The 27648-nt window shown below is 38.7% G+C and overlaps 1 pseudogene across 1 annotated transcript; it reads left to right on the top strand.

Moving 5' to 3' along the window:
* The first annotated feature begins 22817 nt into the window (after positions 1-22817).
* On the top strand, positions 22818-27410 carry LOC309657849 (protein mago nashi homolog 2 pseudogene; annotated as a pseudogene). Its single transcript has one exon. The product of its transcript is annotated as a protein mago nashi homolog 2 pseudogene (transcript).
* The last annotated feature ends 238 nt before the right edge of the window (positions 27411-27648 follow it).

Below are 27648 nucleotides of genomic sequence, written 5' to 3'. Positions count from 1 at the left end.
TCTTTTATTTAATGCAAGTTCCCTAAGTACATGTGTCATGATTATTTTGACATAAATTGTTCTTAAGTGACCCAGTTGATGATAGGGAGGTGATTGCGTTTCCCTCACCCCCAAGTCACTGGGCCCTTTGCTGCTCCCTCTGACTCCAGTGAAGGGGTTGAGATTCTTCTTCTCAGGGTAAGGCCTTCCTTCACAGCTTTGTGCTTTTAACCCAGCTTCTCTCCCAGACCACCTGCACCATGTCTTCAGTAGTTACATCATTGGTATAATGCTTGTCTTTTTCTTTCTTTAATTTTCCTGAATACGACTCTATATAAAAATATGCTTGCTTTTCTGCCTGGTTTTCCTCAAGGATCTACTCTAATTTTTATATTTCCTGACTGTGCAGTTATGCTTTCATATTTTCTAAAAATTCTAGGTTTAATTAACTTGGAAATTTATTATCCCTTATCTACACATACAACTTTGATCCTCTGCTCACAGGACTTTTTTTTTTTAAAGCATCTTGTTTGCTTAGATTTGTTTGTTTTACCAATTAGTTTTGGAGACACTCATTTTTACATTTTGAATTAAATATCCCTGCATAGAGTTAAATAATTAAAATTTATAAATCCAATTCAGATGACTGGCAAATTTTTTAACTTAACTATTTTTATGGCCAAGAATTACCTCTATTATTAGAAACAACTGAGTTTTAGAGCAGGAAGGGAATTTGAAGATCATCTAACAAGGTGCTTCTCCAGCCTGTCTTACATGGGAATCAGAGGAAGAGCCCCACCCAAAGCCAATTAAATCAGAACCTGGAAAGAAAGAGGGAACCCCAGGCATCAGTATTCTTGCAACTTGAGTTGAAAACCACTAATCCTAAGATCCTGCTTTTTACAGATGAGGAAGCTGAGGCCCAAAGAGGGGAAATGGCCAGGTAGAAAATTTTAAACTCCTGACTTCTAACCTAGTGAGTTTTCCCCTGCCGTTGTTGTTCTCAATCTTTGGGGTGTCAGGGAGCAGAATTTGCCACCCTAAAATGTCTCTTTAGCATGCAGATTATTTCAAGCTGAAAAAATGATCAAGGCCCAAGACTCAGGAAGAAACTTTGACTTTCCCCCAACTGCCTAAAAGAATGTAGGTAGATGACCTGTTCCAGTTATAGATAACTAGGAGACAGGAAAGTCTGTTTGCTAGAATTCCTCTGTGTCCCATTGACTCTGCACGGCCCAGCAAACATTTGTCCGCCAAACATTTGCTTTTCTACCTAGAAGTCAATTTCCTTTTCCCCTTAGAAACCCCAAACCGCCACCTCCAACACACTCCGTTATGTTCAGCTGAAAATGGTACTTAAGGTGAGGGTTTCAGCCATTTTGGCAAGTTACTCAGTTTTTCTGAGTCTCTCTCATGTATACATGTTATTAAACTTTTGTTCGATTTTTCTCCTGTTAATGTGCTCATGTCAATTTTTAGACCAGCCTGAAGAACCTGGAGGGTAGAGGAAAATCTCTCCCTCCCAGACAGGGATGCTTAGGACCCTCTTTAGAACAGTCATAATTACTTGATAAAGCCCAAAGTTCTACCTCCAGCCTAATGAAGCAGAATCGGTCACTCCCTAGGTAGTTCAGATGAGCACCAAAGTTGAGAATCATTGCATCTTACCTAAAGTGGTGATTTTTCTCATAGGAAAAGAACAGAATGTAATCATAATTTCTCTCCTCTATCTTTTAAAATTGTCAGTCTGTGCTTTTGTTGGCAGATATAATTTTTTTTTAATATACTGCAATCCTATTTAAGGGGACATTTTCACCACAATAATTTGTTACCACTGTTGAGGAGGGAGAAACTTTCTCTACCCCTCTTGAGTTCTTGTGGCTGAACTAATAATAAAATTGACACAAGCTAGGTTAACAGGAGAAAAAGAAACAATTTTAATTAATGTGCATGGAGGTCTCATTGAAACGGGATCTAGGTAGTGACCAAAGCATACAGCTTTTATACTTTTGAGATGAAGAAACAGTAAATTTGTGAGGACTTGAGAGGACAAAGAAACTTGGGCTTTGGGTGCTTAATTAGTGAAGAACCTAAACAGTTTGTCGTTGGGGTAGTAAATTAAAGTAGTAACAATGTTTGTTTATATAGGCTTCTCCACCCTAAATTCCCTATCTCTGGTGATAAGCCTGTCCTTCTACCTCCAGATGCAGGGAATGCACCTTCCATATGAGAAATTTATTTTCCGCTTTCAGGGACATCCTGAAATGACATCCTGTATGTTAAACAGTCTCTCTAAGGGGATAAAAAAAAATTCAACCTTGAAATTCCTTGAGGAAAAACACCTCCTGGTAGCTTTGAGCTGCAGGGCATCTTGATCTAACAAGTCATCTGTTGGCAATACCTCATTTGAGCCAATAACTAAAAGGCATATGCCCCAACCCTAGTTCTCCTTTTAATTCTCTCTGTGTTTTGAATTGAAGTATAGAGGGAAATATGAACTTTGCTTAAAAGCAACCTGGCAATTATGGTTTGCTCTTCATCCTCAAATATCCTTGAGGGAAAATGTTGCAAAAGTAATTATTAAATAACTTTTAGTTTTCAAAGTTGAAGTTCCAAAACCAGTATATAGAGTCACAATCCTTGAGCAGAGAGAGGGGACAGGTTTTGTTCATCTTCCTTACTCAAAGCAACAACCCTGTATGTGAGCTCCTATAGCAACCTGCTAGGACCTTGAACTCAAGAACTGTGCCTTTCATCACCCTATTCTTGATGTAGTGAGCCCATCCATTAACAAGGAGCTTCAAAATGGTGCTAGAATTCATCCTGAGGTGAAAATGAGAAAGGAAGGGGGCAGGGCACAACCTTTAAAAGAATGACATAGCCGGAGGATACGACATAAACTGGTTAGGATCAAATAGGTCTAAGATGGCGGACAAGCTAACTTCCACTAGACCTTGAGCCTCATTATATGCTCATTTTAATACATTAGCATATGGTAAATGACACATCCACAGACACCATGACAGTTCCGAGGCTGACCATAAAAGGCAGTAAAGTGGGCCGTGGCCCAATTCCTGGAAATCCCCACACCTTCCCCAAAATAGTTGGAATAATCCTCTCACTCATTAGCCTATGAAATTACCCAGCCCTATAGAAACTGACAACACTGTACCCTGGTGCCTCTCTTGCCTTCTAGGATGGCCCACACTCTGTCTGTGGAGTGTGTATCTCCCTGAATAAACCTTTCACTTTACTATGGCTCACACTTGAATTCTTTCCTGGGAGAAGCCAAGAACCCACATTTGGCAGCTGACTCACCTGAGACCTGGGAAGTGACCATCCTCTCCAGCCCCACTTTCTTTCCTGCAACAAAAATATGGAAACACAAATCATCTTCATGGAATTATGGAATTCTAGAACCACTGGGCTCCTCAGAGATAACCTGCTATAATCTATTTATTTTATAGCTAAGAAAACTGAGGACCACACATTTTAAGTTACTAATGAAAGACCTGACAGCAAGGCAGTACTAGATAGGGCCAAGTCCTTACTTCCTTTCATGTGTTTTCTTAAAGGTCCTGTAGGGGAACAAAATTTGCCACCCCAAGATGTCTCTTTGGCATGTGGATTATTTCCAAGCTGAAAACAATGAAAACCCAAAAGAATCAGGAAGAAATTTTGACCTTTCCCTTAACTGCCTAAAGAATGTAGAGGACCTATTCCAAGAAGGAAACTACCACTGTAGATAACTATAGTGTGAACTAGGTGTAGTAGACAGGGAGGAACCTAGCAAAGTCGACTTATTAAAATTCCTCTCTGTGCTATCATCAGAAGACCACAAATAACAAATGCTGGAGAGGATGTGGAGAAAAGGGAACCTTTTTACACTGTTGGTGAGAATGTAAACTGGGGCAGCTACCATGGAAAACAGTCTGGAGGTTCCTCAAAAAACTAAAAATAGAACTACCATATGATCCAGCAATTTCACTCCTGCGTATATATCCAAAGAAAAGGAAAACATCAATTCAAAAAGATATATGCACACCCATGCTCGTAGCAGCACTAATTACAATTGCCAAAGTATGGAAGCAACCTAAGTGACCATCAACAGATGAATGAATAAAGAAGATGTGGTACACACACAAACACACACACACACACACACACACACACATACACACAGAATAAAAAAGAATGAAATTTTGCCATTTGCAACAACATGGATGCACTTGGAGGGTATTATGCTTAGTGAAACAAGTCAGAGAAAGATAAATAATCTATGATACCACTTATATGTGAAGTCTGAAAAATAAAACAAACTAGTGACTATAACAAAAAAGAAACAGACTCAGACATAGAGAACAAACTAGTGGTTATCAATGGAGAGAGAGAACGGGGGAGGAGCAAGATAAGGGTAGGGGATTAAGAGGTACAAACTATGGATACTATGTATAAAATAAATAAGCTACAAGGATATACTGTACAGCAAAGGGAATATAGCCAATATTTTATAATAACTATAAATAGAGCATAACCTTTAAAATTGTGAATCACTATGCTGTACACCTGAAACTTATACAATATTGTAAGTAAACTATATGCCAATTTTTTAAAAAAATTAAAACACTTCAAGACCTTAGAAAGCACACACACACACACACACACACACACACACAAATTGCTCTCTGTGTCGCACTGTCTCTGCCTGGCCCAGCAAACCTGTGGGGGATTAGTGATGGGAGTAACTGAGTGATAATGCTGTCGTCAATTGAGATAGGGAAGACTGGGGTGATGAACATGTTTGGGGGAGATGGGTATCAAAACAGGGTGCCAAGAATGCTGTTTTGTCCATGCCATGTTTCAAGTACCAACACTGAAATTAATATAGAAATATCAAGTATGCAGTTGGGTATAAGAATCTGGACTATGAGGGAGAAGACAGGGATAGAAACATTAAATATGCTTTTTCTCCTTCCAGTTTTATGGAGATATAATTGACATACTGTGTAAGTTTAAGCACTGTGTAAGCACTGTGTAAGTTTAAGGTATAATGATTGGACTTACCTCATGAAATGATTATCACAATAAGTTTAGTCAACATTCATCACCTCATATAGATACAAAATTAAAGAAACAGAAAAAATTATTTTCTTGTGATGAGAACTCTTAGGATTTAGTCTCAACAACTTTCATATACAGCATACAGCAGCGTTAATTATATTCATCATATTACTAAATGTGCTTTTGATTTAAAAAAATAAACAGATTCAGCTATACCCTAGAAATACCAGGGGTTTGTCTGATTTGAGAGGGAATGGCAAATAAAACAAGCCATCACTGTACTACATGTCGCTTTTACTATAGCCAGCTCCATAGATCTTTTCCAATCCCTTTGATTATATTATATATTTTCAAGAGGCCTGGAACATGAAGGTGACCACTGATGCTTCTATATCTGTTTTTAGTTTATTGTTTGGGAGTAAGACTGGTAATGAAAGGAATGGAGAACACATGAACAGGGAAAAATCTGATATTTCTCAAAACAAATGTAAATCATTGAAATAGCATATATATGACTTAACAGAACTAGAATTCTAAAATAAATATCTTTTGAATTTCATTATAACACTAACCTCAAAATTTCTGCAAAGATGAATGTGCTATAGCCGTGCCACTGACATAACCCTTTGAACAGTTCAAATAGAGCAGCATTATATTGAATTCCATGCTGAAGCAGATGGTACTATAGTAAAGCCCTGGTGTTATTTCTGAAATTATAACTTACATTTATATAGCACTTTACAGTTTATAAAGTCTCTTTACCAACATTATTTCATTTTGTTTTTCCCTACAGCCTTACAAAGTAAATAAGATGTTCATTTTTATTTCTATTTGCCAGATAAGGAAAAATGACAGCCTCTGAAAATGAAATGGTTTGTCTAAATTAAAATGGCTATTTTAAATTTATTTATTTACTTATTTATTGATTGATTGAGTTTTGGCTGCGTTGGATCTTCGTTGCTGCACACGGGCTTTCTCTAGTTGCCGCGAGCGGGGGCTACTCTTTGTTGCAGTGGGCGGGCTTCTCACTGCGGTGGCTTCTGTTGCTGCGGAGCACGGGCTCTAGGCGTGCGGGCTTCAGTAGTTGTGCCACGTGGGCTCAGTAGCTGTGGCGCAGGGGCTTAGCTGCTCCGCAGCATGTGGGATCTTCCCAGACCAGGGATCGAAAAAATAGCTGTTTTAAGTGACAAGACTATGTTCAAAAACCAGATCTTCTAACTCTGAGGCTGTTTCTTTCTGTGATACCATAAAACTTCTTTAATTTTTTCCACACCGTTAAGTGGATATTTATTAATCGTTTCCCCAATTTCATAATAAACAAAATTGAGATAACTTAGAGTGAAATGAATGTCTTTACACCATGAAATTATATAGGAAAGAGCTAAGATTAGAACCTACATTTCCTAAGGTGCTGTTTCTTAACTAATCCATTAAACATTCACTGATGATTCAGCTAGAGATGTTTACCACTGTAAATCATTTCTACTACATAAATACCTTGAGCTAAAACCTATGAGCAAAATATACCTGGCATCAATTCTCTTAAGAATGCTTATAATTCAATTTCTTACCACTTTTACTACATTTTTTTCAAGTTTCCAGAGATAATTCATGTTTTTAAAACTCTCTTGCAGGAGGAAGTTTAAAAATCACAAAATTGCTGAAGCAGTTGTGGCTGTGGCCAAAAAAAAAGAGGAAGTTTAAGAAAAACTAAATGTACAAATAAATGTTAGAATATCAGGTGTTAGGATGCTTGAGTAGACTCGTTGTGGCAGTCACATATGGGAAATCTGACGTTTTACATGTTCCATTTTGAGACCTGTTATACACAAAGCCCCTATTCAGTGAAAATCACATTATATGGGCATATGATGGATGATTTTTTGTAGTTTATTTTAGAAAAGATGTGAGTACCATTTAAGACTAGCCCAGAAAATCGTAAGTCGAAATTTTCTCCTCTAAGTATCATCTTTCTCTTCTAAAATATCTCTTTTTTTTTGTACAAAATCATTGTCAAATAATAGCTTTTGAATACAAACGCCAGAATTAGAACTCAATACGGTAACATCTTAGTTGACAAGAATTAATTTTGGTCTGAGACATATTGTTATAGTCACAATGACTTGTTACTTGCCCTGGAAGTGCTCCTATACTAAAAACACATACATTGACCCACACCTGTTACATAAAACAGGCCAATAGTTGAAGACCAAAAAAATTCATATTTTTCTATACATATATTTAGCCAAACCAAAGTTATTCTAAGACAATATAATCCGATGATGTGAAACATCAGTGGTGTATATGATCCAAAATAGTCCATAATTTCCAAAAAGGAATTTAGCACATGCATTTTAGTAAGACATGGATATTTGACATCCTGAGAATTCACAACTCCTTAAAAAGATTAGGTTGTATTATGAATACTGAAGATCTAACTAGACAGGAGCTAGGGTTTTTAAAATTTTTTTCGGCTGCACAGCATGCAGGATCTTAGTTTCCCAGTTCCCCAGCCAGGGATCGAACCCATGCCCCCTGTAGTGGAAGTGTGGAGTTTTAACCACTGGACCACCAGGGAAGTCCTAGGAGCGAGGTTTTATATTCTGGTTCTTAACTACAGTATTTTCAAACCAAAAATGATGATGAATTATCTAAAATAGTCTGAAATCAGTCCTGCTCTAGATAACCCATGAAGGCTAGCCAACACACTTCTAGCTCTTAACCCAGTTTCCTGCCCCCATATCCCAAAGTCCTCTTCCCAAAGACAGAAACTGTAGATTCCCTGCCTGGCCCCATGCTTTGCAAACAGTGCTGTCTTTCCTTCAGTGGGACAGTTCAAAAGTTCTTTTTTATTATGCTTTTCTGTATTTTCTAAATTCTCTATATAAGCAAGTTTAAAAATCAGTTTTTAAGAAGCAATAAAAATACTTTTAAGGGATTTAAGGATTACGAGTTCAATATGCAAGTGATTCAGTAATAAGTGATACCTGGTCTTGCCCTTTGTTACATCCTAGTTCTGATTCCCAGTAATGATCACCATTCTCAGACCCTAGGCCTTCCTGGTTGGGAACTCTATTTTCTTCCCTCCACTATCACAGAGGGCTTAGAGACCTTCACTGAGCCTGCCTCTTGCCACTCTCATTCCTGAAACCCATTAACTGCTGGCTTATTTCCCTCTTAATGCTTGCTATAACATCACTTTCAGGTCACTCCTTTTACATCTGGTTAAGCCTTCCTGATGGTGACCACTTCTGTGGCTCACCACTATTATCTGTTGTCATATCTCCTAGGGATTAAGTTCTGTTAAGTCTTGGGGAGGTAACAAACAGGTGGCCCAAAGGGCAAATTTGGCCCACTAACAGTTGGTTTGGCATTATCATATTTGAAATTTTAAAAGGTGAATGTCTTTAGGCCAAAAATATGTTCTCCAGTTTGCCACAGTCTCCAGCACTCCCTATTGTATTACACCTGCCCCTTTATTAATTTGCTTAACTGCCTGAGACTTGAAGCCATCTGAGTTAGACCTCTAGAGAGAGAGCCCCTCTAACAACCATTCTTCTTTAAGATTATTATTTTTTTAAGAGAATCTTTTTTTAAATTTTATTTATTTTGGGCTGCGTTGGGTCTTCGTTGCTGTGCACGGGCTTTCTCTAGTTGCGGCAAGTGGGGGCTACTCCTTGTTGCTGTGCATGGGCTTCTCCTTGCAGTGGCTTCTCTTGTTGTGGAGCACGGGCTCTAGGTGCACAGGCTTCAGGAGTTGTGATGCGCAGGATCAGTAGTTGTGGCTCGTGGGCTCTAGAGCACAAGCTCAGTAGCTGTGGCGCAAGGGCTTAGTTGCTCCGTGATATGTGGGATCTTCCTGGACCAGGGATCGAACCCATATCCCCTGCATTGGCAGGCAGATTCTTAACCACTGCGCCACCAGGGAAGTCCCCCTCCAACAACGTAACAGAGCTCTCATTATCATCCCAGCTGGGTTCTATTTACCCAGTACCTCAACAGAATGTCTAATTCCAAGTCTCAGTTTCTCTTAGTCTTTCTGGCTCCATTGATACAGCAAGTCCATTGTGTGAAACGACAACACCATCTCAGACGCCAAGAAAGTAGGGGATGGAAGGGGTGACATTTGAATGCTACTCTGGAATTACTGACTTGTACTGCAACCCTTGTACTACATCCCTCCAAATTACAGATGCACTCTGAAAAAAATCTAAAAAGGAACTCAGCAGAAGAAGGAAGCAAAGAACAGCCCAGATATCCATGAAAATGAAAATTCTCACTACTGATGTGAGAATTAACCACACTTTTTGGTGAACTAAAAATGACTATCACAAACACGGATGTTCCTTGCTCGGCCTCTTCATGTGTAGTAAGTCAGGGCTCCCTCCAGAAAGTGCCTTCAGACCTATGCCCACATCAGCTAAGTGTTCATGCCTGCATTCCATGCAGCATATTAGGAATTCGTGGAATGTTGAAAAGCATTTCGTATCCATCTGGGGAAGATTTGGTGGGGTAAAGAGTCAGGATAAGTGGAACAAAGAAGAAGTCAGAATGGTATAAGAAGCAAGCAAGCCTGAGTGGAAGTAAGGAGGAAGGGAGAAAGGAAGGCAGGGAAGCAGGAAGGCAAATTAACAGTTTATTGAGCATGTACTAGGTACCAAGTGTGCTCATTCCTTTTATACACATCATATTTAATATTCACGCCCCCTTAAGTTCAGAGAGTTAAGGACTTACTCAAGGTCACAAAGGCACAAAACAACAAACTTAGACTATAAAGCCAATTCTAACTCAAAAGTCCACTCCCTCTTCATAACACCACAACTCTCTCAATGGTGATTTATTTTAACCAGTGCAGCAAGCAAGTCTTAAAAAACAAAATTCAACTGAGTACATTTGAAGATCTAATTGGCTTTATTAGGCCACTTAGGAATTGGGCAACATTCCATCTAGCAACTGGAAGGGAGCTTGGAGGGGTTGTATAGATGGGGCAAGGAAGCTATTAGCAAAAGAAAGGATTAATTTGGGACCAGGACAGCTTTTGTCGGGGAGAAGGGAAAGGTGAAAGAGTTTTATCATGCAAATTGCCTATTTCCCCTGGGGTGGTGGGGGGATAAAGAGGGCCCACGTGGCAGATTACTTCATTGGTGCTAACCAGAAAATTCCAGACTGGTTGATTCAGCTTACATTTCTGGTGAAGATTGAAAAACTGCAATTAGGTTAGGTATTAAATCTAGCTTTGGTATCATGGGCTTTAGTAAAGTGATGCCATTTGGGGCCTGTGGTTTTTCTCTTTAACAAGAGCTAACTCAATAGTGTTTTGGGAATGGGTTGAAAGACTAGATAAATTTAACTTTCAAAACAATCCTGTGAGATAAGTATTGTTTTTTCCTTTTTTCACAGAGTCGGAAGTTAAAGGTCAAAGAAGTAAAATATCATACCAAAAGCCAACCACTTTTGCAAACATCAGCAGTATTACTCTGCGTATGCCTTAGGCAGAAGGGTCCCCCATACTCTGTTCATCTTGCAAAGAGATGAGTTAGGTAGGGCCAGGGTGAAGTGGGATGTATAACAGGACTGTGCTTCAAGAGAGGGATACCACCCCCTGTTGCTCTCTCTTTATAGGGCAAGATGAGAGTGGCCTTAGAAGCAAGGGACATAAAGTCTGGGCTTGGGCGCTGAATGGTCTGAGCTTAGGTGTCATTTGTCTGTGAACACTAGCCGTTAGCTCCTGTGGGAAGTTGGCTTGTTGTGCAGCTCTTCCCATGGGGAGAAAGGAAACCACTGGTGCCACAAGAAGTTGTTTGAGACACAGCCCCTTCCACTGGTGAGGGGAGCAGGGTCCCCTGCCCAGCTAGTTCATCCAGACAACCCAGAGAGAACTTCTACAGTCATTTATTGGACAATCCAACTTCTCTTTACTCATTCACCAAAAATAGTGGCAGAACAAGGACTTAAATCATGGTCTTTTGTTTTTAGAATCCAGGTAGAAGTTGGAAAGCTAACCCTGGTTGAGTGAAAACAACAGCCAGATCCAATGGCTATGGCAAGCTCAGAACTGTTTCATGACTTATTTGGGATTTCAGGTGTTCAAATGGCAGATGATGGTCAAATAGATCAATGCCAGCATTCTGGTTCCAAGTGATGGAATCACTCATAACATCCTAGACACAGCTAAGAACTTGAGGAGGAAGACGTCTCCAACTGGGAGAGAAAGGGCACCTCACTGACTGACAAAGGAAGTCATAGGAAACCATTTCCACTAAACTCATTGGTTGAATTAAAGGGCAGCCTCATAAATAACTGTACTTTCTATTCTTCACCACAAAGGTTCTTTATGATAGAATTTTCCATATAGACAAATGTAGAAGATCAAAGGACATTTCTACTTTAAGAGGGTTGGATCTGTCCCACTAATTTATAATATCATTTTTGTTAGTAAAATGAAGTAGACTGTATGTAAAGAGTCCTACTGTGAATATTTTTGTGAATACCCCACGATTTTTTTACATTTCCAATTAATTTTTTAACTATAATTAATTTTTAATACAGATTTCCTCATAGTGTGTTTACAGTTTTCTCTATTACACTTTCATTTTATCTCTATAGTAGCTTTAGAGTAAAAGACTTGCATTTTTCTTTATTCTCTAAAGGGTTGAGAGATGTTTTGTTATATCATGCGATAAACCGTTCTTATTAAGCAAGTACTGGTCTGAGAATGCACCTGTGTTTATTCCTTTCTATTCTAAAACTGAACCAGAGATGACAGGCAAAAAATAAGAGGCTTTTTTTTTTTAATGAAGCTTTTTTTTTTTTTTTAATAAGTAGCTCATTGATGAAGTGATATTACCTCCTTTTTGTCTGAGATCAAAATCAGGGCTTGAGAGAACAAATTGGTGGTTACCAGTGGGGAGCGGGAAGTGGGGAGGGGTAATCAATATAGGGGTAGAGGATTAATTATTACAAACTATTCTATGTAAAATAAGCTACAAGGATATATTGTACAACAGAGGGAATATAGCCAATATTTTTTTTGCCAATATTTTATAATAACTATAAATGGAGTATAACCTTTAAAAATTGTGAATCACTACATTGTACACCTGTAACTTATATAATGTTGTACATCAATGATACTTCGATAAAAAAAATTTTAAATCAGGGCTTCAGTGCTCATTTACTCTTACATTTGCTCCTTAGAAGCATGGATCTGCGGGTCAAATGACATATTGCTAAAGTACATGATTCACGAAAGTCATTTAAAGATAGAACATTCACCTTGTAAATAGATTTATTTTTTCTCTCTCTTCCTGTCTTTTATTTCCTTCCTTCTTCCTTCTTTGCATCCTTCCTTTTTCCCCCTCTTTCCTTTAGCCTATAAGTTAACTCTTAAATAAACCTAATATTAATAATAAAATTCTATTTTATGATAAAAAGGAAGAACTGAGAATTTAAATATAAATATGAGAAAGTAACATTTTTCTTAATGATATTTTACAGTATTTTACTTTCTGCATATAGTTTACTATATTGTTAATATAATAGTGTGCTTTGAATCTGTATATTGGTAGTTTTTGCGAGACCATTTCGTGGTACTTGGGTCAGTGGGTAGGTGGGTGCGGTGTGTCTTAGACTTAGCTTCCCCAAAGCATAGCCTGAAACCAGGATTTGAGTGCAGGTAGTTTACTTCGGAGGCGAATCTCAGAAGCAGCAGTAGAGGAATGGGGAAGTGAGACAGGGAAAGGAAAAAAGAGCAGCAAAAATTATTATTATTATTAAGCAGATTACAGCTGTGGGCAACTGAGACTCAATCCTGCTGGATAGCTCTGGCAGATAGGTAGAAATTGCTATTGAGTCATACCACCAAGAGCCAGGGCTCTCCCTGAGGGAGCAATAAGATATAAACATGGAATGAGGGAAGATAAGAAAGATCAGGTGACATTTGATTGGAACTATTAGTATTAGTAGAAACTCAATTTTTAGAAAGCATATATAGGTGTGTGTGTATATATATATGTGCACACACACATACACACACACCCACACAGAGTGATGGCATATCTAGTGGGAGAGTGAGGTTTTGTCTATCGGTTGACTGAACACTTTAAAGGAAAGAACCCATACCTGAGGGAGCTAAGACAGGTGGTAGTGACCTGAAATGATGTGAGAAATTCCCAAAGGGGAAACCCAGAGGGAAAGAGTTTTCTCTTTCTTTTTGGACAATATCCTTCTAGATCTCTTCTCTGCTATAAACTGGACATATTTTGCATCTTATTCAATAGGAAACTTGCCTAAGTCACTTTTCCCTTAGTCAGTTCAAGAAAGCAGAATAACATTTGCCATAAAATAAGCTTTTCTTCATTTTTATAAAATAAACATGAGGGACTAAGTATGCAAACTCAATATTTGATAAATAAGAGGGTTGTAGGAGGAGTAGCATTAAGTAGAAGATTTGATGCTTTGTTTAAAAAACAGAGTGAGGTCAGCTGATTCATAGTGGCAGATAAGGTAATTCTTTTGGATCTTTTTGCTGAGGACAGCTATACCTCTGCAATAAATATAAAACATCTGCTCGTGGACATCGGTGAGCTAACAAGTCAATAAAGAGGTACTGGGTCAAGACGCAGGCTAGGACAGAACTACAGAAAATGAACCTGATATTTGGGAACACTTCTATTCTGGGTATGTTTATCAGTTATTGAAAGAAGTAACTAAGAGGGCTTCCCCGGAGGCGCGGTGGTTGAGAATCTGCCTGCTAATGCAGGGGACACGGGTTGGAGCCCTGGTCTGGGAAGATCCCACATGCCGCGGAGCAGCTGGGCCCGTGAGCCACAGCTACTGAGCCTGCGCGTCTGGAGCCTGTGCTCCGCAACAAGGGAGGCCGCGATAATGAGAGGCCCGCGCACTGCGATGAAGAGTGGCCCCCGCTCGCCGCAACTAGAGAAAGCCCTCGCACAGAAACGAAGACCCAACACAGCCATAAATAAATAAATAAATACTTAAAAAAAAAATTAAAAAAAAAAAAGAGATTTAAAAAAAAAAAAAGTAAGAGTCTGAATATATTGATGTTCAAAAATATATACTTGCTCTCCTTTCTCCTCTTATCTTCCTTAAAATACATTAAAATTATACAAATTAATAATTATAACAATGTATTGTTGGGTTTTTTGACATTTATAGATATATAGATGAAATATGTATAACAATAATAACACAAAAACGGGGAAGGGGAATAAATCTATAAAGGAATAATGTTTCTACATCTCACTGCAGTTAAGTTAGTATACTTCTGAAACTGATTGATGCTGATAAATAAAGAGGTATATGGTAAGCCCTAGAGTAATCACTAAGGAAACAACCACCAAAATAGTGGAAAAAATCATTAATGAAGTTAAGATGCTACATTACAAAATATTCACTTAATGAAAAGAAAGCAGTAAGGAGAAATAGAGGAACAAAACAACATGATATATAGAAAACAAAAAATCAAATGGCAGATGTAAATCCAACTGTACCAATAATGGCATAAATGTGAATGGACTAAATCTAATCAAAGGTAGAGTGTCAAACTGGATTTTTAAAAAAACAAGATCCAGTTACATAATGACTACAGGAGATATTTACATTCAAATATACAAAGAAGATTGAAAGTAAAAGGATAGCAAAAGCTAAATCATTTAAATATTTTCTCCTATGTTCAAAGTGGTTCTCAAAACCCATCCCAGGTCCCTGAAAAAAATTTGGAACAGGGACTTCCCTGGTGGCACAGTGGTTGGGAATCTGCCTGGCAATGCAAGGGATACGGGTTCGAGCCCTGGTCTAGGAGGATCCCACATGCCGCGGAGCAGCTAAGCCCAGTGCGCCACAACGACTGAGCCCACGCACTGCAACTACTGAAGCCCACAAGCCTAGAGCCCGTGCTCCGCAACAAGAGAAGCCACCACAATGAGAAGCCCACATACTGCAACGAAGAGTAGCCCCTGCTCACCGCAACTAGAGGAAGCCTGCACACAGCAACGAAGACCCAACACAGCCAAAAAATGAATACATAAATAAATAAATATGTAAAAATTTTTTTAAAACTTTGGAACAAATACCTTTTGCCTATGGAAATTCTGATCATTCTTCAAAGTTCAGTTCAAGTTCAACCTCCTCTGTAAAGACTTTCCTGACCATTCCCAGAGCCTTCTCCCACATTTATGAACATCTCCAGTCAATATTGTTTATACCATTTTTAGTAAAGAGTATTTCCAATGAATAAATTAGGATCTAAAAACAAACAAACAAAATTAACTTCCTTGATTTTTCCTGGGGCTCTGCCCAGATCTCAGATCACTCTTTGCTGGTTCTGTACACCAGCCCCCTTTCCCCTTCCACAATGCTTTCAACCGGCCAGCACCTGCAGCACCTTTACCTCAATTTATACTCTGGGACTTAAGTGACTTCCCCTTTTTGTATACAAATTGAAAAATTATTTCCTTTGGGACATATAACAAGGCCTATTAAGCTTTATAAATATCATACTAGTTTATTCTGAGTAGTTCACTACCTCAATTTATTGTAAGTACTTAAGGTAAACTTAGTAGTATTATGTCTATGAGTATATATATGTGATTTGAGATTTTTTTTATCTTGGTAAGAAAAAATGATCAGACAATGCAGTAGATACTTTAGTGCATCACCCAGATCTCCCCTTCAGGACCAAGGCACTCATTTTCCCAACTGCCAGTGTGAGCCCTTACTGGGAATCGTCCTCAGCTGAACAGACCTGCCTTGCTCAAGGTTAGACACCTTTCCTAGGTGTCCATATGGGGATGCAAAGGCCCAGACCCCAAACTCAGTTTAGCACAACTCAGAAGAACCATCCCAGACCCATTTTCCCATAAATTCCATAGGAGACCTCTGTTACAACTACACTCAAGTTCACCTTTTCTCACTGCCCAATCGTGCTCCAGTGTTTTTCCCAAGAGCATTCCTGATAGACCTCTTAAACGCAAATCTTTGTCTCAGAGTCTGTATCCCAAAGAACTGTCCTAAAGCAAAGTCATGCTTGGCATATGTATCAGTTTCCTAGGGCTGCCATAACAAAGTACCGTAAACTGAGTGCCTGAAACAACAGGAATCTATGATCTCACAGTAATGGAGCTAGAAGTCTGAGATGGAGGTATTGGCAGGGCCGTGCTCCCTCTAAAAGCATTAGGGAAAGATCCAGGTCATTCTCCTAGCTTCCAGTGGTTCTTTGTGGCAGCGTAACTCCAGTCTTCCCCTGGAATTCTCTCTGTGCCTCCATCTCTATGTCCAAATTTCCCCTTTTTATGAGGCCACAATCGTAATGGATTAGGGGTCACCCTAATGAGTTCATCTGAACTTGATCATCTGCAAAGACCCTATTTCCAAATAAAAGCATGTTCACAGATACTAGGGGTTAAGATTTCAACATTTTTGGGGGAAAATAAAATTCAACCCATAGCAGCATATTACAAGAATCAACATATAAAACATCCTCTTTATTTCAAAGGGCATTTTTTTAAATTTAAATTTATTTAATTATGTATTTATTTTTGGCTGCATCAGGTCTTCGTTGCTGCGCGGGCTTTCTCTAGTTGAGGAGAGCGAGGGCTACTCTTCGTTGCAGTGCACGGGCTTCTCATTGTGGTGGTTTCTCTTGTTGTGGAACAGGGACTCTAGGCTCGCAGGCTTCAGTAGTTGTGGCGCGTGTGCTCAGTAGTTGTGGCTCACAGGCTCTAGAGTGCAGGCTCAGTAGTTGTGGCGCATGGCCTTAGTTGCTCCGCGGCATGTGGGATCTTCCTGGACCAGGGCTCGAACTCGTGTCCCGTGCATTGGCAGGCAGATTCTCAACCACTGTGCCACTAGGGAAGTCCCCCAAAGGGCCTTTTAAAAACATAAAACATAAAAACTTACATAGTCTGGCAGTTTCATCCTCATCGGCCCGGGACTAACTGAGAGTCACAGTGCAACAACAGTACTTCTCTGACTTGGCTCCAACAACTTTGCAAGAACTCCAGCTCCTCAAGGTGTTCCCAGACTATTTTGAGGTCCTCAGAGGGTGACTTTTTTTGTACTCTGTGGACTACTCTGTTTTTTCATATGCACAATAGTATCCATTATTTTTCTGAACTACTGCTTCACCTGATTGAGACCAGGTAATCTGCCCTTGCTGATACCCAAAGCTCCTGACACTTTTCTCCTCAAAGTGTCACCACTGCTAGTGGATATTGAATCCATCCTTGTTTGCACAAACTACATGGTCTTAATAAATGCAGCTTTAGGGCTTCCCTGGTGGCGCCGTGGTTAAGAATCTGCCTGCCAGTGCAGGGGACACGGGTTCGATCCCTGGTCCGGGAGGATCCCACATGCTGCAGAGCAACTAAGCCCGTGCAGCACAACTACTGAACCTGCGCTCTAGGGCCCACAAGCCACAACTACTGAGCCCACATGCCACAACTACTGAAGCCCGCGTGCCTGGAGACCGTGCTCCGCAACAAGAGAAGCCACTGCAGTGAGAAGCCCGTGCACCGCAATGGAGAGTGGCCCCTGCTCACCTCAACTAGAGAAAGCCCACATGCAGCAACAAAGATCCAACTCAGCCAAAAATAAATAATTAAATAAAATAAATTTTTTTAAAAAAATGCAGCTTTATAATAAGTCTTATGTGATAGGGCAAGTGCTTTTACCACAACCTACTTCTTCTTTTTTCCACTTCTTCCTCAGGAATGTCTTGGCTGATCTTGGACCTTTGCTCTTCTTTATTATATACATGTTAGAGTCAGCTTGTCAGTTACAAGAAAAAAGGTTATATTGAGGTTCGGATTAGAATGTCATTGAATCTATTGACTTTTTCATGTATTGCCTCTTCCTGCCATGTGGGAAATTACCTTGATGCAATGGTGGCCACCAAGTATGCTCCCTGGCAAGCTATCCCGGACATCATAGGGTAGAAAGGCTCAAGGCTAAATTAAAATGCTCAGATCACATGGGTTGTTAAACCACTTTAACACACAGTGAGAAACAGGAGAAAGAGAGGAGTAAGTTAATACACTTAGGATAGGATCCAAGTTGGGTGGAAGGGCCACAGTACCTGGCTCTGTTTCTCTCTCCACCACATGAGCCTTACTCATTGATGGTGTGGTTACAAGGCCCAGTGCTGAGGTCTGAGCAAAGCAGCCCAGACATTAGGTACCTTGGACCAATGATACTTAATTGCCCTGTTGGAGAGACTCAGGGCCAAATACACTTGGTCACAGCTGTAGTTTTCAATTAGCCTATTGAACAATCTTGAGTTTTATTTGTGTTTACTGGGTAGAGAATACATGGGGCCAGAATGGGTATCAAAAATGGTTGGAAGTTGAATTAAGACCTCATGAATATTGAGTGCTTTCATATGCTATGCATACTTAGTGTATCCTAAATATTAAGTGCCTCTTGCATATTTAGTATATCATGAATATTTAGGTATTTAGTGATTCATGAGAATTAAGTATGTCCTGGTCCTTCCACCCTTTCCTATTTAACATACACGTGCACTACATACTAACTTCTTATTTATACTTAACACATCTAAAGAATTTTATTAATCTCATTTGTTTTCTTTTCTTTTGTAGCAGGATTTAATATTCTCAAACAATACAATACACTAACTATCCAAGAACATTGTACATTTTATTTGGTTTAATTTATTTAAATCTCCTTCAGTATCTTTCAGTGGTTTTTTTTCCCCGCTCCTTAAAGGACTTATACAACATTTTAAAATGATTTATTCCCAAGTACCTTATATCTTTCGTAGATATTGTAAAGGATCTTATAAATCTTTAATGACACCCTTACTGACATTCTCTAACCCTATTCAGGCAAAGCATTATAGTTGAAAGAGCATGATCTTTAGAGTCAGATAAAACCATGTTCTCTGCTTACTAGCTATGTGATCCTGGGCTTCTCAACCTCTTGGAAGGTCAATTTCCTCATTTATAAAATAAGGATAAAAATACCTCACCCACAGACTTATTGTAAAGTTTGAGATATTTTGTCACGTGGAGCTGTCCTGTGCATTGTAGGCTGTTTAGCGGCATCCCTAACCTTTATCCACTGATACCAACAGCATACACCATCCACCAACCCCACCCCCCCATTTAAAAAAAATGAGAAAATATATATAATGTACATAGAACTAGCAAGTTCTCAAACATTGGTAGTTGTTATTATTAATGAGCCATTCTGGGCCTCTTGATAACTGCGTTTTTATATTTTACAAACCTAGAATCTCTTATTTTAATCAGATTTGACAAATATATTTCCAATATATATTAAATATCTGCTTTCAAACAAAATACAGAACTAAATTTAACATTTTGTTGATCACTTGGAATCATCATTATGAATTATTATAATTTCAATAAAGGGGGAAGAAATATACACTTGAATGCCTGCAGTGTTATAGGCAATTTATGTCCATCATAAGATTTAATCCTCATAATAGCTCTTAGAAGCAGGCACTGTTATCCCTGTCTTATAAAGGAGGAAGCTGAATTGCAGAGAAGTTCATTTCACTCATGCTAAAGCACTGCTAAGTTACCAGGCCTGTCTGATTTCAAAGTCCATGTCCTATTTGCCACCCCAGACAGCCACATAATAAATCTGTCAAAATGAATACTGCATGTAGGGCTATTTGCCCTTAAATAGCCCAGATCACTGTATCTTTGAGTTTGTGTGTCTTGTTTTGCTCTGCCATGGACTTGTGCAGCAGAACCTGTTGATTCTGTAGGCCATCTTCTCTACAGCCATCCTTCTCTATAGCCTACACCCCAGATTTGTTCCTTGCTAAGAGAACCCCTGCTTCCTCAGGTCTAGGGTAGCCTTGAGATTTAAGGCAGACTAGACCCCTCCCCAGTGATCTTGATTGGTGCCAATTATTGTCATTCCATTCCCCTTGCCAACAACTGGTTTAAGCATGGGCACGTGAAGCAATTATTTGGCCAATGAGACATGACAGGAAGCCTACTAGGGGGTGTCCAGCAGAAGTTTCTCCTGGATGATAATAATAGACCCATGGAAGAAAGTGAGTCCTCTTCTTCAACTTGATGACATATCATCTTATATCATCTTGTGATCATGATGCCTCAGAGCAAGAACCAACATGCCAAAGATGACACAGCACAAAACAGAAAAATCCTGAGCCTTTAATGATATCATAGAAATTAATACACTGTACATTCCAACAAGGTACAGCCTGGGTATGCAGCTGGTGTTTTTTGTTTTGTTTTGAACATATAATGTCCCGAACATCAGGTAATACCTCCTTTCTTACATGCCTTCTTTCTAATAGATGAAAAACATTTGAAAAATAAAAATCAAACTTAAGAAGGTAACAAAATGATTGCCCTGCACCCTTCTCTTTTTTTTTTCTCTGTAAAGTTATTTAGGAAATAGTCCTATCTCAAGACTATTCTAGACTTAAGAATGTTAGGGCTGGCTGCTTCACTACTATGGGAAAACCAGCAAGAAATGAGATAAGATGTCAGCTGTTCATTATTGTGCCAATTTTGTAGAACACTGAAAAACCATTCCCTTGTCCTTAAAGGAGAGTGTCACACAGGAGGCAGGTGGCAAAAATGTTTATCATGCCTCTAAATCTCTCCTGCAGTTCTGCCTATGTGGTACATCAGAGGTACCACAATGATCAAGTCTGGTGGCCAACCTGTCTTAAGCATTTTAGGTGCAGGATAACTTTATCACTACTGGTCATATTATTTTTGCCTTTCTTTTTCCCCTTCTCTTGGGGACTCAAAGCATTATTTTGTCTAAAAGTATATTAATATGAGACAGTGTGAGAGCTTTTGGCCTAGCTGTAATAGTTTGGGGTCTACTCATGGGTAACACAGAAGGACCTGTCCATTCTTACATTCTATTTATCTGTGCCTTGTACGTTGGCATAGATACTCAACAAATTATGGCATGAGTGAATAAATGGATGCTAGTATAAAATAAATGTAAATAAATTTTGATTAATGTATTCATTCATTCTCCTTGCTGTTGTAAAGTTTATTACACAGTCATGACAAAGTAAATAGATAATTATAACAAAGAATTATAGATATTATGCTAGAGGTATACACAGGGTACTGTGAGAGAACAGAAGCGTGGCTTTTTCAAGATGTGTATTTCAAGCAGAGGGTACAGCATGTTCAAAGGGACAGAGAATTGTACATTGTCTGTTGTGGCTGTAGTGAAGAGCTAATGATGGCCTGCTCACACCTGTCCTTCCAACATTATTCCCAGAACCACTATCTTGGTTACGTCCACTATCTTGGTTACGTCAATCTTTGTGCCTTTCAAGCCCGCATTAGGCAATTTAGCTCCGGGAGCAAAATCAGAAAGATCATGAGGTAGAAAGAGGATAGATGGGTAATAATGAGCCATAAGTGAGCCGAAATGTTGACCTAATCCGTGGGGTAAAGAACATATATGGGCAGAAAAAAGACTATGTGAAGCAGCTGGTAATTGGAGGAGAAGCAAATAGATACCTTGAAACAGATTCAAAGAATGTAGTAGAGATATATTAAGAGGCGAGCCCATAATTGTTCTAAAGTTAAATTCCTATGGTATCACTATTTTCCTTATTGATAACTACCATCTTAAGAAAGTTAGTCTGAATGAGTTTCTCTGTTCTTTACAACTCAGAGTGCCTAATGAAAACCATCCCCTGTTGGTTCTCTCTCTTTCTGTCAACTAGGATTCTTCCTTCATTTTCCTATTTTCCCATAAATATGTCACTTCCATCCCTGCCTGTCTTCCATCTTTTATGTCATTTACCTTAGATGAATTCCTTTTTCTTCCCTCTAACTAGTCATTCAGCTGACATTTTGAGCCTAAACAAAGTGCCAGCCACTTTGCTAGATGCTGGGGCTACAGAGATGACTCACACGTGGTCCTTACCTTCAAAGTTGGAAACAACCTAAATGCCCAAAGAGACATGTTTAAAGTAATTATGGTATGCCTGACAAAACACACCACTCAACAGCCCTTATAATCATTCTAAGAAGAACATTTAGTGACTTGGAGAAATTCACAAAATCAAATGGCAAATGACAAAAGCAAGTCAGGGTAATAGTAGAGAATATAGGCCATCAGCTTTGTTTTAGGCTTTGTAGTCAGATCAACCTACATTCTAGAGTTGGCTCAAATACTTTCTTTTTTTTTTTGGCTGAGTTGGGTCTTCATTGCTGCACGCGGGCTTTCTCTAGTTGCGGCGAGCAGGGGCTACTCTTCATTGTGGTGCTCGGGCTTCTCACTGCGGTGGCTTCTCTTATTGTGCAGCACGGGATATAGGCATGCGGGCTCAGTAGTTGTGGCACACAGGTCCTAGAGTGTGGGGGGTTCAGTGGTTGTGGCGCACGGGTTTAGTTGCTCGGCGGCATGTGGGATCTTCCTGGACCAGGGATCGAGCCTATGTCCCCTGCATTGGCAGGAGGATTCTTAACCACTGCACCACCAGGGAAGTCCCTCAAATACTTTCTAAATGTATGACCTTGAACATGTTACTAAATCTTTCTGAGCTTCAGTTTCCTTATCTATAAAATGGGGATAATTAATAGTACATATTTTCATAAGGGCCTGGTGATGATTAAATGAGATAATATATGTAAAGTACTTAGCCTGGTGCCAGCTCATAGTAAGTGTTCAATAAACTCTTCCCACTATTAGTATATCATAGTATACTGAAAAAAATATATACGTTAAATATATGCATAGAAACTGGAATATTGTATCTGAGTGATATGACTACAGATGATTTTTGTTTTCTTCTTTATACTTTTATGTGTTTTCTATATTTTCTACAACGGCAATATTTTACCTTATAAAATAAGACAAATGTTATTTGAAACAATTATTAATGTTCTTTAAAACATGTTAAATATTTTCTAATTTGATATTTTTAAACAAGTCAAATGTTACAAGTTTTTAATTAGTAAAGTTAGAATTAGATTCTATTATAGCTTAAATTGTGATATTATTCTAAACAATATGCTTTTATGTATCCTAAGTCTATTTTACAACTTAAGAAATACCAGAAGTTAATGAAGAACACTGAACTTCCCTTAGAAAATATATATATATCAAACATGTGCTTAGATAGAAAGTCCTGTTTTAAGTGAACTGTTTTAGATTTAAATTTGCTGAAATTATAGTGTGTATGTATCACCATAGCAGCAGAAGCTGACTTAGCAAAATAAAATAAAACAAGATAAAATAAAATGAAACCAATGTTGTAAACACTGTACATGAAGAGTCAGGAGAAAAAAATATTGCTAGTCCCTTGGGCTGATGATATAACTACACCAGTGCCTATACTGAGGAATCACATGCTAACTATTCAAAACTGAAGCATGGACTCAAAGGTAACAAGACACAGCCTCAGAAAATGTGGAATACCTAAACTATCCATGAATCTGAAGTCATCACACTTCCTGATTTCTTTTTTTTCTTTTTAATTTTTAGCTGTGATGTGCAGCTTGCAGGATATTAGTTCCTCAACCAGGGATTGAACCCAGGCCCACGGCAGTGAAAGCACCGAGTCCTTACCACTGGACCACCAGGCAATTCCCACACACTTCCTGGTTTCAAACTATATTTTAAAGTTATAGTAATCAAAACAGTATGGTATTAGCATAAAAACAGATACATAGATCAATGGAGCAGAATGCAAAAGAATGAAACTGGACCACTATCTTACCGCATACACAAAAATCAGCTCAAGATGGATTAAGACTTGAATGTAAGGCCAGAAACCATAAAACTCCTAGAAGAAAATATAGGCAGTGAGCAGTGAGCTCCTTGATATCAGTCTTGACAATGATTTTTTTTCTTTGGATTTGACACCAAAAGCAAAGGCAACAAAAACTAAAACAAATAAGTGGGACTACATCAAACTAAAAAGCTCTGCACAGCAAAGAAAACCATCAACAGAATGAAAAGGCAACCTTCAGAATAGGAGAAAATATTTCAAATCATACATCTGATAAGGGGTTAATATCCAAAATATATAAAGAACTCATACATCTCCTGGACAAAAAGCATATAATTTGATTAAAAAATAGGCAGAAGAACTGAATAGATATTTTTCCAAAGAGGACATATATATAGCCAACAGGTATACGAAAACATACTTAACATCACTGATCATCAGCGAAATGCAAATCAAAACCGCACTGAGTTATCACCTCCCATCTGTTAGAATGGCTATCATCAAAAAGACAAGCAATAAGGGTGGTGAGGATGTAGAGAAAAGGGAACCCTCATACATTGTTGGTGGGAATGTCAATTCGTGTAGCCACTTTGGAAAACAGTATGGAGGTTCCACCAAAAATTAAAAATAGAACTATCGTATGATCCAGCAATCCCACTTCTGGGTATAATTCAGAGGAAGTGAAAACAGCATATCAAAGAGATATCTGAACTCCATGTTCATTGCAGCATTATTCACAGTAGCCAAGAAAGGGAAACAATCTTCAGCATAATTCACAATAGTCAAGAAAGGGAAACAATTCTAAGTGTCCATCAGTGGGTGAGTGGATAAAGAAGATGTGATATGTATATATACAATGGAATATTATTCAGCCATACTAAAGAAGGAAATCCTGCCATATGCACCAGCGTGGATGAAACTTGAGGATATTAAGCTAAGTCAAATAAACCAGACAGAGAAAGACAAATACTGCATGATATTACTTATATGTGGAAGCTAAAATAAAAAGTCAAACTCATAGAAATAAAGAGAAGAAAGGTGCTTGCCAGGGGCTTGGGTGGGGATGGGGGGTGGAATAAGGAGAGGTTAGTAAAATGAGTAAGGTATGAGGATCTAATATAAAACATGGTGACGATAGTTGATAACACTGTATTGTATAACTGAAATTGCTAAGAGAGTAGAACTTAAATGTTCTTACAAAAAAAAAGAAAAGATAAATATGTGAGGTGGTGGATGTGTTAATTAGCTAGATGGGGGAAATCCTTTCACAATATATGTGTACATCCAATCACCACAATGTACACTTTAGGTTAGAAAAAAAACCTAAATATGAATTTTATAATTCATTGACTTTTCCCATTATTAAATGATACAGGAAACTGCCTTAAAGATTTATACACTTTTTAAAAAATGACTACTATATGTTATTTTTCAAAAGGGCAAATGTTATAGGAAATGAGTACAAAAAAATAAGAAACAGAAAGTGGAGGTGGTTTGCAATGGTTTTAATTTTGCTGCTTGCTTTCACACAGACAGAAACACCTGCAGAGAGCTTCAAATACTATGCATGTGCTGATGATTCCCAAATTTACCACTCCTGAAAAATTCTTCTCTTCTCTTTATCCCGCACCTCCTCTTGCTTGTTCTTCAACTCCCAGCCTGAATGTCAATTTCCAGAGCTCCTTTTCCTGACCAAGACTAGGCCAATTTCCTCCAAGAGAGGAGCTTTTAATCCTTATGACTTTCACCCACAGTAAGAAATATATTTCATATACTGATCTGGTGCACATACAGGGAAATATTCATTCCTGAATATCTCTATGTGCCAGTTACTATAAAGCACGAGAGATACAAAGTGAATAAGACTGTTAAAAACTCTTGTCCTGACAGAGCTTACATTCTGGTGTTCCTGCTTCTGCCTTTACCTCCCTTAAAACTATTTTGAATCTAGCAGCCAGAGTGATCCTATTAAAACGTAAGTCAGATCATGTAACTCTGTTGCTCAACATCATCCAATGGCTTCCCATCTCACGCAGAGTCAAAACCAAAGGCCTTACATGCTCCAGAAACCCCACTTGCCCTTTTCCCTCATAGCCTGCTATGTCTCCCATTCACTCCCCTTTACTCACTTTGGCCTTGCTTTTCTTCAAACTCAGACAGGCCAGGTACGATCAGTGCCTTTGCACTGGCTATTACTTCTGCCTGGAATGTTCCTCCTCCAAATATCCGTATGACTTACTCCCCCAGTTCTTTGAGGTCTTTACCCAAAAGGCACCTTCCCATGGAAGTCTTCCTTGGCTATTGTTCCTAAAATTTCAACCCATACCCCTGACATTTTATATACTCCTCCTTGCCTTTTGTTTTTCAGTTTCATCACCTTCTAATATATTCTATACCTTACTAATTTATCTGATTATCTATCTTTCTCCTAGAAAGCACACTCCCTATGGTCCTGGATTTTTGTCTGTTTATTCACTGACTATATAAACTGAAATTTAAAAATTCACAAAATGATACTTACCTTACTAAGTGTGATTTACTCTGATATTTTCTGTTATTCCTTTTATTAAAAATACTGGTCTTAAGCCACTAGATCGGTGAGTGCACCATGATCCACAGTTTATATTATACTGCCTTCATGTGTGGTCTCACAGTGTCGTGTGTTTTTGTTTCATAGCCTATCTCCTCTCTGTCTCTCTCTGTCTCTCTCTCTCTCTCTGACGACTAGTCCCTGCCATACTGTGAGTCCCACGAGGGTCAGGGCTGTCTTACTCAGTACTATATTTCTAGCACCTAGCATAGTACTGTAACAACTCCAAGTCAGGTAAAAGCAGAAAGGGACCAGAAACCGTAAGCAGAAATTAGCCACCAGGCAGATAATGAGCAGAAGCAAAGAGGGAGGTAGAAACTATGACCCATGAGAGAGAGACAGAGCTGTTTTAAGTACATTAGTATCTTTTTAGCCAACTTCTTTACCTCTTTCTTAATTAGGGTGAGATTTTTATCTTTTAAAAATAATGCTGCATAAATAAAAGACAAATGAAACATCTTGATCAGTCAGAGCAAACAATTGAAACACTTTAATAAAATAAATACCGGTCACTGCCAGGCGCCCGGCGGCACGTTGGCTGGGCCTTCGGCAGGCTTTTCGGGGACAAAGATGGCTATGGCCAGCGATTTCTACCTGCGCTACTATGTAGGGCACAAGGGCAAGTTTGGACACGAGTTTCTGGAATTTGAGTTTCGGCCGGACAGAAAACTTAGATATGCTAACAACAGCAATTATAAAAATGATGTCATGATCAGAAAGGAGGCTTATGTACACAAGAGTGTAATGGAAGAACTGAAGAGAATTATTGATGACAGTGAAATTACAAAAGAAGATGATGCTTTGTAGCCTCCCCCTGACAGGGGTGGCCGGCAGGAGCTTGAAATTGTAATTGGAGATGAACACATTTCTTTTACCACATCAAAAATAGGTTCTCTTATTGATGTTAATCAGTCAAAGGATCCTGAAGGCCTTCGAGTATTTTACTATTTGGTACAGGACCTGAAATGTTTAGTTTTTAGTCTTATTGGATTACATTTCAAGATTAAACCAATCTAAATTGTGTGTTTTTTGAAACTTGTTTATATTTAATTAAGGGATGGGTGAGGGAGGGTTTGTCATTTATGATATTGGGGTTTTTATAAATGTGAAGCAAGCTTCTTTTGTATGCAAATTGAAAATAAGAAAATACATAAACAGGCTTAATGATTATCTTCACTTGGGTCCAAGTGGATTGGATAGCCCCCACACACATTAAATTCTGTAAATAAAAGCCACCTTTATTGAAGTTTTGCTCCAATAA

Source organism: Balaenoptera physalus, assembly GCF_965194825.1.
Source record: "Balaenoptera physalus genome assembly, chromosome: 3".
NCBI classification, from domain to species: Eukaryota; Metazoa; Chordata; class Mammalia; order Artiodactyla; family Balaenopteridae; genus Balaenoptera; species Balaenoptera physalus.
The sequence above is the reverse complement of the archived record's forward strand: the minus strand, read 5'-3'. Positions and strand labels throughout refer to the sequence as shown.